Raw genomic sequence first — 13116 nt, 5'->3', positions numbered from 1 at the left:
CCGAATTAGTAGGCAAATCCTATACAATGAATTCGATAAACAATTATTATTACTACTATTACGGATAAGGCTATATCTACCAATTCGACGTTGATTTGTGAGAAAGGGGATACAGGGTCTGCTGAGTCTCAAATATGCTACTTGACCGATCAAGTCTCGAAACTCACTTCTCATTTGAAATCACATTCCAAGGATTACTCCTCTCAGAGGGGTTTGTGGAAATTATTGGGAAGACGCAAGCGTCTCTTAATTCATTCATCCAAAAAGGATCCGACTTTATACGATAACATAATAAGCAACTTGGGTATTCGGAGATTGAAGAGACGCCGATTCCAATTTATAGAAATCCAGTTCTACCGAAGCTAGGGTCTGCAAAAATTACCAGGAACATAATTCATGGGTATACCTCCTACGAAAGTGGATCCAGTTATAGTGAGTATGGGTCCCCACCACCCGTCGATGCACGGTGTCCTTCGACTTATTGTTACTCCAGACGGTGAAAATGTCGTTGGTTGTGAACCAATACTTGGCTATTTACATAGAGGGATGGAAAAAATTGCTGAAAACCGGACGATTCTGCAGTATCTTCCCCACGTGACGAGATGGGATTATTTAGCCACCATGTTTACCGAGGCAATAACAGTGAATGCGCCGGAGAAGTTGGCAAATATTCAAATACCGAGAAGAGCTAGTTACATACGAGTTATTATGCTCGAGCTAAGTCGAATAGCTCCCCACCCGTCATGGCTCGGACCTTTTCTGGCGGATGTCGGTGCACAAACCCCTTTTTTCTACACATTTCGAGAAAGGGAAATGATTTATGATTTACTTGAGTCTGCTACGGGTATGTGAATGACGCATAATTATTTCCGCGTCGGGGGAGTAGCGGTAGATTCACCATATGGGTGGCTAGATAAATGTTTGGATTCCTGCCACTATTGCCTCTCAAAAGTCGATGAATATGAACGACTTATCACAAATAATCCTATATTTCTGAAACGAGTGGAGGGGATAGGTGTCACTGGTAGGGAAGAAGCTATAGATCGGGGCTTATCCGGACCCATGTTGCGAGCCTCGGGGATTCAATGGGATCTTCGCAAGGTGGATCACTACGAATGTTATGACGAATCGGATTGGCGGATCCAATGGCAAACAGGAGGAGATTCATTGGCCCGTTATTTGGTACGAATCGGCGAGATGAGAGAATCCATAAGAATAATTCAACAGGCCTCGAGACTCCTTCCGGGAGGTCCATATGAAAATTTGGAATCTCGACGCCTTAGTCAGCAACGAAAGGAAATGGGATGGAATGATTTTGACTATCAATTTGTCGGTAAGAAATCCTCTCCCACTTTCAAATTACCTGAGCAGGAGCATTACGTAAGGGTGGAAGCTCCCAAAGGGGAATTAGGGATATTTCTGATTGGAGATGATAGTGTTTCTCCCCGGAGACGGAAGATTCGTCCGCCTGGCTTCATAAATCTGCAAATTCTCTCTCAATTGGTAGAAGGAATGAAACTAGCCGATATTACGACAATATTAGGTAGTATAGATATCATCATGGGGGAGGTTGATCGCCGAAACGGCAATTGGTACAAAAAATTTCGAGGAACGCGTGATTGACTTATTTCACAAATTGGGAGTTTCGAGAGATTCTTCCGAATTGATTTGGATTCTGATTTCCATTCCCACCCTTATCGTAGGAATTACAGTAGGAGTATTAGTTATCGTACGGCTCGAGTGAAAGGTATCTGCGGGGGTACAACAGCGTATCGGACCTGAATATGCAGGTCCTTTGGGAATTATCCAATCCCTGGCCGATGGAGTCAAGCTCCTACTGAAGGAAGATATTGTTCCAGCCAGGGGCGATACTTGGCTATTCAATATTGGACCAGCTGTGGTAGTCATACCAGTCTTTATAAGCCACTTGGTGATACCCTTCGGGCAGCACATTATTCTAGCTGATCTGAGTATAGGTGCTTTCTCTTGGATCGCCATCTCAAGTATCGTTCCCCTAGGGCTACTTATGGCAGGATATGGTTCAAATAATAAATATTCCCCTCCAGGTGGTCTTAGAGCTGCTGCTCAATCAATTAGTTACGAAATACCCCCAGCCCCATGTGTACTATCCATATCCCCACGTGCGACTCGCTGAATAAGATTGATGGGAAGAGGGTTATTCCGATATAGAGATTCGGAATGAAGAATCTTTCACTGATTTGACAGAACAACTGGATAGTCATCTGGGTGAGATCGAACAGCGTCTTGCAGCGAGTGAATCGAGTCCCATCCCCCATGTACGGGAGTGAAAGCATGTCCGAGCAGTAAACACTGTTTGCCCCCAGGTACGGGATAGATTTACAGGGCCTGAAGCGGGGACAAGAAGGGACTGAACCTCTTTTCCGGGATTGAGCGGGAGTGGATGGTCAGGAACACTAATATACACAAGAGATTTGTGAGAAGGGTGGAGAAAAAAGTTGCATAATAAAATCTCTTTTCTCTTTAATTGGATAAAGACTTAGCCTCGGTAGGGATGACTAGGTAGTACATCTTGAAAATCCCAATCCCGAGTATATTCCTATCTACTTAGATTATGACTATCCGGAACGAAGTAATCCTTTCAACGGTTTGATTTTTCTGCCCCTGGCGGAAAAAATTATTGATATATGCGAGTATCTCCTTTACGTAGTAGTCTCAAGAGGATTGGGATCATAGGAATCCTCAGGCTAATCCTCTTCTCGGCTGAAATAAAGATAGGTAGGGATCCATCTATGTGGAGATATAAAAGAAGTATCGGTAAATCCCATTCCACCGAGAAACGGTGGAAGATTCCGAATTATATCAAAAAATAACTGAAAAGGTTGAGATGGATTCAGAAGCTATCACTCCCTGTAGCAAACAGAATCCCATTGGTTGAGATTGGGACGCTCCTCAGGGGGGTGTCGCGCAAAGGAAGTGATTAACTACCAATCCCCCTCTCGGGTGACTTATGGGGAGCCGTATGAAATCCCAATTTCATGTACGGTTTCGAATCAGAGGTGGTAATAGCAATTGTACCGTCGACTATAATTATCTGATAGCTTAAGTACGGTTGACATAGTTGAAACACAATCTAAGTATGGTTTTCTGGGATGGAATCTGCGGCGTCAACCTATAGGCTTTATAGCTTTCTTCATATCCCCATCGGCAGAATGTGAAAGGTTGCCATTTGATCTACCAGAGGCGGAGGAGGAACTGGTAGCGGGTTATCAAACCGAATATTCAGGTATAAAATCTGGTTCATTCTATGTTGGTTCTTACCCAAATTCATTGGTTTCCTCGTCGTTTGTAACAGTCCTTTATCCGGGTGGATGGGATTCACCAATTCCATTTCTTCAAGAATTAGGGCAAATTTTTCCCTTTCGGACTCTCAGCAGTGAATCCTTTGATGTATTCGATGCAGTAACAGGTGTCATTACCACATCAGCCAAGTCTTATCTATTCCTATTCATTTCTATCGCAACGAGATGGACATTACCTAGAGTCAGAATAGACCAATTACTAGATCTCGGCTGGAAATCTCTTCTGCCCGTTGCTCCGGGAAATCCGTTGCTGACAGCTTCGTTTCGACTACCATCTCTAAAATGAGATATTCCCCTCATAGTTTACATCAATGTCACCCCGATTTTAATCTATCCAATCTCTAGAAACTAAGGAACTCCCCCAGGATTATCTATCACATGTTTCCCACGGTAACTGGATTCCAGGATTATAGTCAACGAGCAATACGAGCTGCGAGGTATACTGGTCAAGGTTTTGCGGTTACTCTAGACCATCTGAATCGTTTACCTGTGACTATCCAATACCCCTACGAGAAACTTATATCATCCGAACGATTCCGTGGACGAATTCATTTTGAATTTGACAAATGCATTGCTTGTGAGGTACGTGTCCGAGTATGTCTGATTAACCTGCCTGTCGTCGACCGGAGATTGATAAGAAGCATCAGAAAAAAACGATTAAGAAGTTATAGCATTGATTTCGGAGTTCGTATCTTCTGTGGGAATTGTGTCGAATACCGCCTAACAAATTGCTTGTCAATGACTGAGGAGTATGAACCCTCGACTTATGATCGTCACGAATCAAATTATGATCAAATGGCTCCGGGACGTTTGCCCCTCTCTGTCTCCCAGGATTCCGCAATTCAAGTAGTTCCAACTCTGAGTTATTCATCTGGGGGAGTCACGAAAGGAGATCCCAATAATCGAACTGTCACTCGTGGTGTCAATTGAATCTCCGTCTGAAGTTTGGAAGATAGACCGACTCCCTGGTTAGAAAAAATAGTAAGTCGGAGATGATTCAATATCGAGATATCTCTGCTATGCAGAGATATCCCTCCTTCAATTATTTCTACCAATAGGGGGGGGTGTGTCTACATAAGTAGGTCACACACATACACGTCGTTATTGAATAGTAATATAGTGAGATGGGAGAATCAAAATAACTGGGCATAATGAATCTACCTGAATCAATTTATGAATCTGTCTTGATACTAATCGAATTAGGTATTCTACTGGGAAGTGTAGGAGTGGTATTATCTGCTAATATAGTTTATTCCGCCTCTTCATCGGGACTGGTGTTTATCTGTATATCTCTCCCATATCTCGTACCGAATGCCGATTCTGTAGCTGCCGCACAATCGCCTATCTATGTAGGAGCTATAAATGTTTCGATCGTGTCTGCCGTAACGGTTATTGACGAACCAGTAGATTCCAATTCAACCATTTCCTGGAATATGGGAGATACTATTGCCTTAGGAGCTTGTACGGGTCTATCTATCTTATCAACCACTACAATTCGAGATACGAAATGGTCTGATATAAATCCAATCGACCCATCGAGGGATGTTGTGGGGGGAGTCTCAAAAAACAACATCCAGCGAATTGGATACCAATTGTTAACACAATTTCTGGTTCCATTCGAACTCCTTTCTATCCTCCTCCTAGTGGCTTCAGTAGGGGCGATTACAATGGCTCGTGGTGAAGGAATAACCAGACCCGACGAAGAACCTGCTTCGTCGTCTGGAGATGACTCCCCATCTTTCTAATTAATTACAACTTCTCGTAAACTCATCTCGTAGGTTAACCAATTAAGTTTCCGGGGGGTTAATACATCATGCTCGAACATGGACTGATTCTAGGTGCTTATCCCTATCGCGTTGGCTTTTCCGGATCAATCACGAGTCGAAACATGATTAGGGCACTGATGTGTCTTGAGCTGATTCTGAATGCCATTAATATAAATCTCGTAGCATTCTCCAATTTCTTTGACAATGAACAAATGAAGGGGGAAATCTTTTCAATATCCGTAATAGCCGTTGCAGCTGCCGAAGCTGCTATTGGGTTATCCATTGCTTCGGTCATCCAGCGTAATAGAAGATCGACTCGTATCGATCAATTTGATTTGTTAAAATGGTAATTGATTCGTCGATGACGCTATTTATTTGGGCGAATCGCTATTCAATGCAGGTGTATCACATCCAGCTGGTAATGCTGTCGTTTTCCCCCTAACAATTGCATTTCATTCCGAAAAATTATGTCATACCTATCTGAATCCCTACCTATCCCGTTCCTTAAAATTGTCTTGTACCGTCCCTCCCCATATTGCAGAACCCATTCATTTCACGAGGATGATGGGAGAGTTCCACCCACGGAGTGTCTATGTAGGTAGATGCGGAAAAACCAAATCAATACAAATCTTAGATTTGATTGAATGGAAAATAAGGGGTAGGGGGCAGGGGGGAGGGTAGGTACACCTCAACAACCCCAACAGGAGAATATCTTTGACACGTCAATCCAATAGGAGTGAACAAATTCGACGGCACATTCAGTAAAGATCTATGACACATGTATTGGTTGCACCTAATGCGTAAGAGCCTGTCTGACAGATGCATTGGAAACGATCCCCCGGGATGGGTGTAAAGCCAATCAAATTGCTTCTGCTCCTAGAACAGAAGACTGTGTAGGTTGTAAGAGACGTGAATCCGCTTGTCCAACAGATTCCTCGAGTGTACGCGTCTATCCGGGAGCTGAGACGACTCGTAGTATGGGTCTAGCTTATTGATTCATCGGTCAAGAAAGAGATTCAAGAATCGAATCGTTTTCTTTCCAACTCATACTCAAAGATTCATACTCAATTCTATTGAGTATGAGTTGGGGTATTAAGATTCCCCCCCCCCTCCCCCCCGCTAAAATATTTTTCCATCCACGATGAGTAACGTACCCTGGTTAACCACAATTGTTCTTTTTCCGATTCTGGCGGGTTCGCTATTTCCAATGCTTCCCTCCAATGGGAATAAGATCGTTCGGTGGTATACCCCAGGCATTTGTATATCGGAATTTCTACTAATCATTTATATCTTTCATTGTCACTTCCATATCGATGATCAATGCATTCAATTGGTGGAGGATTCTAGTTGGATAAATTCAATCAATTCCCATCGGAGTTCAGGTATTGATGGACTCTCCATGGGTCTCATTCTACTGACAGGATTTGTCACTACTTCGGCAACCTCAGCAGCTTGGCTAGTTACGCGGAATACACGTCTATTCTATTTCTTGATGTTGGCCATGTATAGCGGCCAAATAGGACTGTTTGCTTCTCGAGACATTTCGCTTTCCTCTCCTATGTGGGAGTTGGAATTAATCCCAATCTACCTACTTTTATGTATGTGGGGTGGGAAGAGACGTCTATACTCAGCCACGAAGTCTATTCTATACACAGCTGGTGGTTCTATCTTTCTCCTAATAGGAGCCCTAACTATGGGTTTCTACGGGACCCAGGAACCCTCCTTCAATATCCGAGATTTGGCAAGCAGATCACATCCTATATCACTAGAAGTGCTTTCTTATCTAGGATTCTTCGTGGCGTATGCCGTGAAACTGCCAATATTCCCTTTTCATACTTGGTTGCCAGACACTCATGGGGAAGCACATTACAGCACATGTATGTTGCTGGCTGGGGTATTACTAAAAATGGGAGGGTATGGATTGATTCGAATTAATATGGAATTATTACCTCATGCTCATTCCATACCTGCTTCGTGGTTGGTGCTATTCGGATCAGTCCAAATTGTTTATGCATCCCTGATTCCGCCGGGTCAGCGTAACCTTAAGAGGAGAATAGCGTATTCATCAATTTCCCATATGGGTTTTGTAACAATTGGAATTGGATCCGTGACAGATACGGGTCTTAATGGAGCTGTGTTACAAATGATTTCCCATGGGTTAATAGGTGCCGCTCTATTTTACCTTGCAGGGACTTGTTACGATAGGACACGTACCCTTTATCTCGATCAATTAGGGGGGATGGCTACCCCAATGCCCAGGATATTTACTATGTTTAGTATCTTCTCAATGGCATCCCTTGCATTACCCGGGATGAGTGGGTTTGTATCGGAATTGATGGTATTTCCAGGAATAGTGACTAATCAGCATTATTCATCTATATCTAAGTTATCGGTTGTAGTAGTCGAAGCGATTGGTACAGTATTAACTCCCATTTATTTGTTATCTATGTTACGTCGAATATTCTACGGATACAGAATATCCAACTATTCGGATCCATATTCAGTTGATTCCGGACCGCGGGAAATATTCATATCGATTTGTCTCTCTTTACCAATCCTCGGTATCGGTCTGTATCCAGACATGGTTGCATCTCTACGGAATCACAAAATACTATCTATCCTGGTTCCGTACTCTTTTATGGGATAGTAGAGGGGCAATAAAACGCAGTATCGTTTGGATCGGTAGTCGAACATATCTATTCAATGAGGATTACTCTTGGAAGCGGTTCTGGTATTAATTCCTATAAGGGAAGGCAGTGGGAATCCATGCCGCTGGCGACGTAATTGCATGAATGTCTGGGTGAGGAATCCACAGCGCGATTCCTCATGCAGACTCTGATTCAAATCACGAATTGATTACATGTAACACTTCAAGCATCTGACGAGGTAACATTTTTTGTTATCTCTCCCCCCGATCGAATTAGCGGTCTTCTACCTAATTATTAAGTAAGCCACCCGTGATTATGTAAACCGATTCCTGGTGGATTAACCCCTGAGAAACAAATCCAAGCAATGAAGAATCCTGTAGATGCTACAATAGCAGGCCCTTCCCCCTGCCAACCACTAGTTATTCTGGTATGGAGATGAATAGCATATATCAGCCGAGTCACTAATGCCCAGGTTTCCTTAGGGTCCCGGCTCCAGTAGGATCCCCACGCTTCATTAGCCCACACTGCTCCAGAGAGAATACCAACAGTCAGTAGAGGAAACCCTAAGCTGATGATTCGATAACTCCATCGGTCCAATTGGTGGATCAATCGGCACCTACGTGAATTCAAGGATAGTCGATGAAAACTGTTTCTCGGATTACTTCCTGCCTGCTCGTAGCAGTGTATATCCACTCCCGGAGAGGGGGTCCAGGTAGGAAATTCTTGATTTGGACCGGGGATAGAAAATTGTTCTGCGTCATAGGTGGCAATCGGTGGAGATGTTGCTGATGGAGATCCACATAACGAAGTCACATGGCTTAGTGGCATCATACTTACATGCGTCATTAACCGATGAGGTTGCAGAGCAGGTACTAGCGGTGTGGATTGTTGCATTTCCTCAGGAAGACCCAGAGTTGCGAATCCATGGGTCGACATGGCACCTGGTGCCGTGACTGCACCTGACCATTCGTTCCGACTCCTAATTCTCATAATTACATGCATTGGGGAGAAGCTCCGTGAAAGAAACATAGATGATTCATGTAGATTGCTCGGTGGTAGATGTTTGGGTTGAATCCGACGAATCGTCGTAAATCCCGTTATACAGATGAAAGCAATTGTCATACCTCCAACGCTCAAACTAATGAGTCTCTTGAGCTTGCGAGCCAGCCCCATCCGGTGAAACAGAGTGACGGAAAGAAGCGTAAGAAAAGAAATGTGAGCGAATATGTGCTCTATATCGGTGTGAATCGTAATGAGGAGAATCCAGTGAATTAGTGAGATTTTGGAGAGTATGTACCACCCACCCATTATTCCCAGGAGATTTCGGGTTTACCCCTTAAACGTCGAAACGGGGAGAATTCCCTATTCCTACTGCTTTTCCCAGTGGTTGTATCAGACACAGCCCTCGCCTGCAGGTTGAAATTAAATGCCGCTACTCGGATTCGAACCGAGATGCTCTAGCACTGCTTCCTAAGAGCAGCGTGTCTACCAATTTCACCATAGCGGCTCGCTACTCGTTATACTTATCGTAATTAATGATATCACATCTTCGGGTGAATCGTCAATCTTCCTGGGGGAGAGTACACACGCACAACAAGGGACCTTCCCTGTCTATAGTTGATTAGGTATACGGCGCTATACTTGTATAGGAATAACGGGATATGGCGTAGCTCGGTAGCGTGCCATCTTGGGGTGATGGAGGTCGCAGGTTCAAATCCTGCTATTCCGAATAAACGAGGTCGGAACATATTTTAAACGGAATAGAAGACGTTCCCGTTCCGGGAACGCAGATTTATCTCCCGATTCTCTTTGGGTGTTATCGACCCATACCCATTCGTAGTAGGGATAGAGATAAATCGATGATCGTGATCGAGACCCTTGTATCATAGGAAGGAAGAGAGGGATTGGGCTCCTTCTTCATGCACGTAACCCCCCCCCCCTCGTGGTTATTACCAACATTCATTGATACAACTCTGTTAGTATTTGGATTTTATTTACCGCACGGTACCGTCACGCAATAATATCAACATGTACCCGTACTACTTACTAGGGATCCAAATTCATCAATAAGTTCCCTGACAATCACTTATCTCGTCTTCCCCGTTCCAACAAACAAATAGTTCACTATCTATTCCGACCGACCCCACGTCCTATTGATACGGCAATTCCTGTTACAACCGGGGAGTACTACTGACCAGTTTCAGAAATTTTTTCATTTGTCACATAGTAAAAACTTCTCGACCGTCCAGTCAAAATGGATTTAGCTGGAGAAAAAGCTTTCGATGCTACTTCATTAGTTTGGGTCTTCCAAATATGATTGCGAATCTTCCTCCGCGACCTAGAAGTACGTTTTTTTGGAACTGCCATAATGAAATCTATCTATTCGGTTTTATCATCGAAATGAATGCGACGAGTATGTTGATACGTACGAGTAGAATCAATATAATGAGGGAGGGGGTGATTGCGTAGAATCATTAGAAGGGGAACAACTGGGGGAACTGGGTTTCCATTCTATGCAAAAGAATCCCAGCAAGAATCATTGACTTCTTTATGATAACAATTTGCTAACCAACCAACTCCTTTCCATTTAAGCAAATGGGATCTACTACAGATCGAACCAAATCCTGTCTGTATCCCGATTTCCTTCGCGTCTTCTTCTTAGAATGGATCTTCCGTATCACTTTCTTCCTCTCGAAACAGGGATGCAAGACGCGCCCCCTAGCAGTTGCGTTACTCAGCCGGGGATGTCCGAGATCAATTTTGGATCCGTGACAAACCAATGAAACTCGATATATCGACATTACCGTATTGGACTCTGATGCGTTGTGCCCAAGCAGAGCGAAGTGACGAACATCATAGAATCTCCCCGGTTCTACTCGGAGTTGTTTTCCTCCAGTATCAATTGCTGCATGTCTATCCGTAATAGTCTTGTCGTGTGAAAAATAACCCAAAACAACTCAATCGGTTTGGGGTCAAAAAATGGAACCTAGATAAGTATCTCCGACACATTTGATTCCTGTCAAGTCTCGACGCCGGGCTCGCACCAGAACGAGAAACAAATGGATTATTCGGTTTGATACGCGTGATCTCACCTGTCCATATATATTCCATTCTTCGACGCTCCATATATCTGACAACTATTGACAGAAAGAGTTCCAACCCGGGTTAAATATGTTTATGGAATTATCTTATGAATGTGCTTGGATTGTCCCCTCACGCCCATTCGTAACCTCTGGTTTGATCGGATTGGCATCGTTTCTTTTTCCAAAAGCCACTAAGAGCCTTCGTCGTATACGTGCTATGCTCAGTGTTCTTTCATTAGCCGCAGCTATGTCCGTCTCTATCGCAACATTCTGGCAACAAGTTACTGGTCGCTCCACTTTTGAATACTCATGGTCATGGATTCCCAACGACGATATTTCTCCAAAGATAGGATTTTCAGTTGATTCACTTACTTCCATTACGTCGATATCAGTCACCACCATAGGTGTCTTGGTTATGATTTACAGTGATAGTCATATGCGTCACGACTAGGGATACGTAAGGTTTCCCGTCTATTTAAGTTTCTCCACTGCCTCCACGTCAGGATTAGTGTTCAGTCCCAATCCAATACAGATTCATGTTTTTCGGGAATTAGTAGGGATGTGCTCTTACTCGCCGATAGGTTTTTGGTTCGCACGACCAAGTGCTGCTAATGCCTGCCAAAAAGCTTTTGCAACTAATCGTACAGGAGATTTCGGATTATTATTGGGTATATTAGGTACGTATTGGATAACTGGTAGTTTCGAGATCCGCGAATCGTGTGATTGATTTAGTGAGTTGATTGATAACAACAGCGCCGGCTCCTCCCTTGCCAATACATGTGCTCCTCTACCATTTTTGGGTCCGGTATCTAAATCTGCACAATCCCCACTCCACGTATGGTTGCCCGATGCAACGGAAGGACCCACACCTATTTCGGCTCTTATACACGCCGCTACTATGGTAGCTGCGGGAATTTTTTTTGTAGCTCGAATGCTTGAATTGTTTGAAACCTTACCTCTAAGCATGAATGTTATCTCCTGGATAGGCGGAATAACGGCTCTACTGGGAGCGACGATAGCTCTTGCCCAGAAGGATATCAAGAAAGGTTTAGCTTATTCTACTATGTCTCAATTGGGCTACATGATGCTGGCTCTAGGTCTCGGTGCTTATAAACCTTCGTTGTTTCACCTCATTACACATGCCCATCCCAAAGCTTTGCTATTTCCCGGATCCGGTTCAGTAATTCATTCGATGGAAAGGGTTGTCGGATACTCTCCCAATAGAAGTCAAAATATGTCTCCCACGGGTGGTTCGCGAAAATATATGCCAATTACTGGAATCACTTTTCTTTCAGGTACTCTCTCTCTCTGTGGTATACCACCTCTAGCTCGTTTCCGGTCCAAAGATGAAATTATTGCAAAGAGTTGGCTACGTTCCTTTCCCCCCGGATGTATAGCCTCATTCACAGCAGTTCCAACTGCTTTCTACATGTTCCGCATCTATCTCCTCACGTTTGAGGGGAATCTACGCGCCGGTGGCGGTACCAATTCATCCCATTCCTCTATGAATAGTGTCATTCGGAGTAACACCAAAACGATAGCAACGAGTGGAGATGGGTATGATGTTCCTCCACCCCCGCGAGACGAAGGAGTCGATTCAGCAGGAGGTTATGACGGGGAAGATTCAGTCGATAGAAAAGTTTCTGCAGAGTCCAATATTCGTTCTGAGTCTCTATATCCTAAGGAATCAGACGTTTCGATGGTATTGCCTTCAGTAGTACTGTCGATACCAACTTCGTTGGTTGGATCAATAGGAGTCAATCTCGCTGGAGGAGAAACTGGTCCCGATTTGCTATCCGAGTGGTTAACTCCCCTTGCAGGCTTTTCAGAGGACAACAACAATCCCGAAAATTTGGTACAATTGCTAATAGATTCAGCAGGTTCGGTTGGTCTATCACTAGCCGGAATATCTATCTCCTACGTGATTTATGGACCGATATCCTCTCACACACAACCTTGCGGTGATATTGATCCTTTTGCCAAACAATCTATGGGTTCATTTAACCGTCTCATTGGGGACTGGTCACACAACCGGGGTTACATCGATCATTACTACGATATCCTTCTAGTGAGAGGTATTCGATTCCTGGGTGAGTTAACTCTTCTTTTCGACCAATGGGTAATTGACGGAATTATTAATGGCACCGGTATTTTGAGTTCCATAGGTGGAGAAAGCGCAAGATATGGGGAGGGCGGGAGAGTATCTTCTTATTCATTCGGATTGATGATTGGTATTATTCTACTGCTAACTGCCTTCGTTTCTCTTGTCTCCTAAGAG

At 43.8% G+C, this 13116-nt stretch overlaps 1 non-coding gene across 1 annotated transcript; it reads left to right on the top strand.

The window, feature by feature from the left end:
• Nucleotides 1-9410: 9410 nt before the first annotated feature.
• On the top strand, nucleotides 9411-9484 carry TRNAP-GGG (transfer RNA proline (anticodon GGG)). Its single transcript has one exon. It is a non-coding gene; the product is annotated as a tRNA-Pro (tRNA).
• The last annotated feature ends 3632 nt before the right edge of the window (nucleotides 9485-13116 follow it).

This window comes from Dipteris shenzhenensis, unplaced genomic scaffold, assembly GCF_047967505.1.
Source record: "Dipteris shenzhenensis isolate YYH24624 ecotype China unplaced genomic scaffold, Dip_SZ_1.0 scaf0413, whole genome shotgun sequence".
Lineage (NCBI taxonomy): Eukaryota > Viridiplantae > Streptophyta > Polypodiopsida > Gleicheniales > Dipteridaceae > Dipteris > Dipteris shenzhenensis.
Note: the sequence above shows the minus strand (reverse complement) of the source record. Positions and strands in the feature narration are given on the sequence as shown.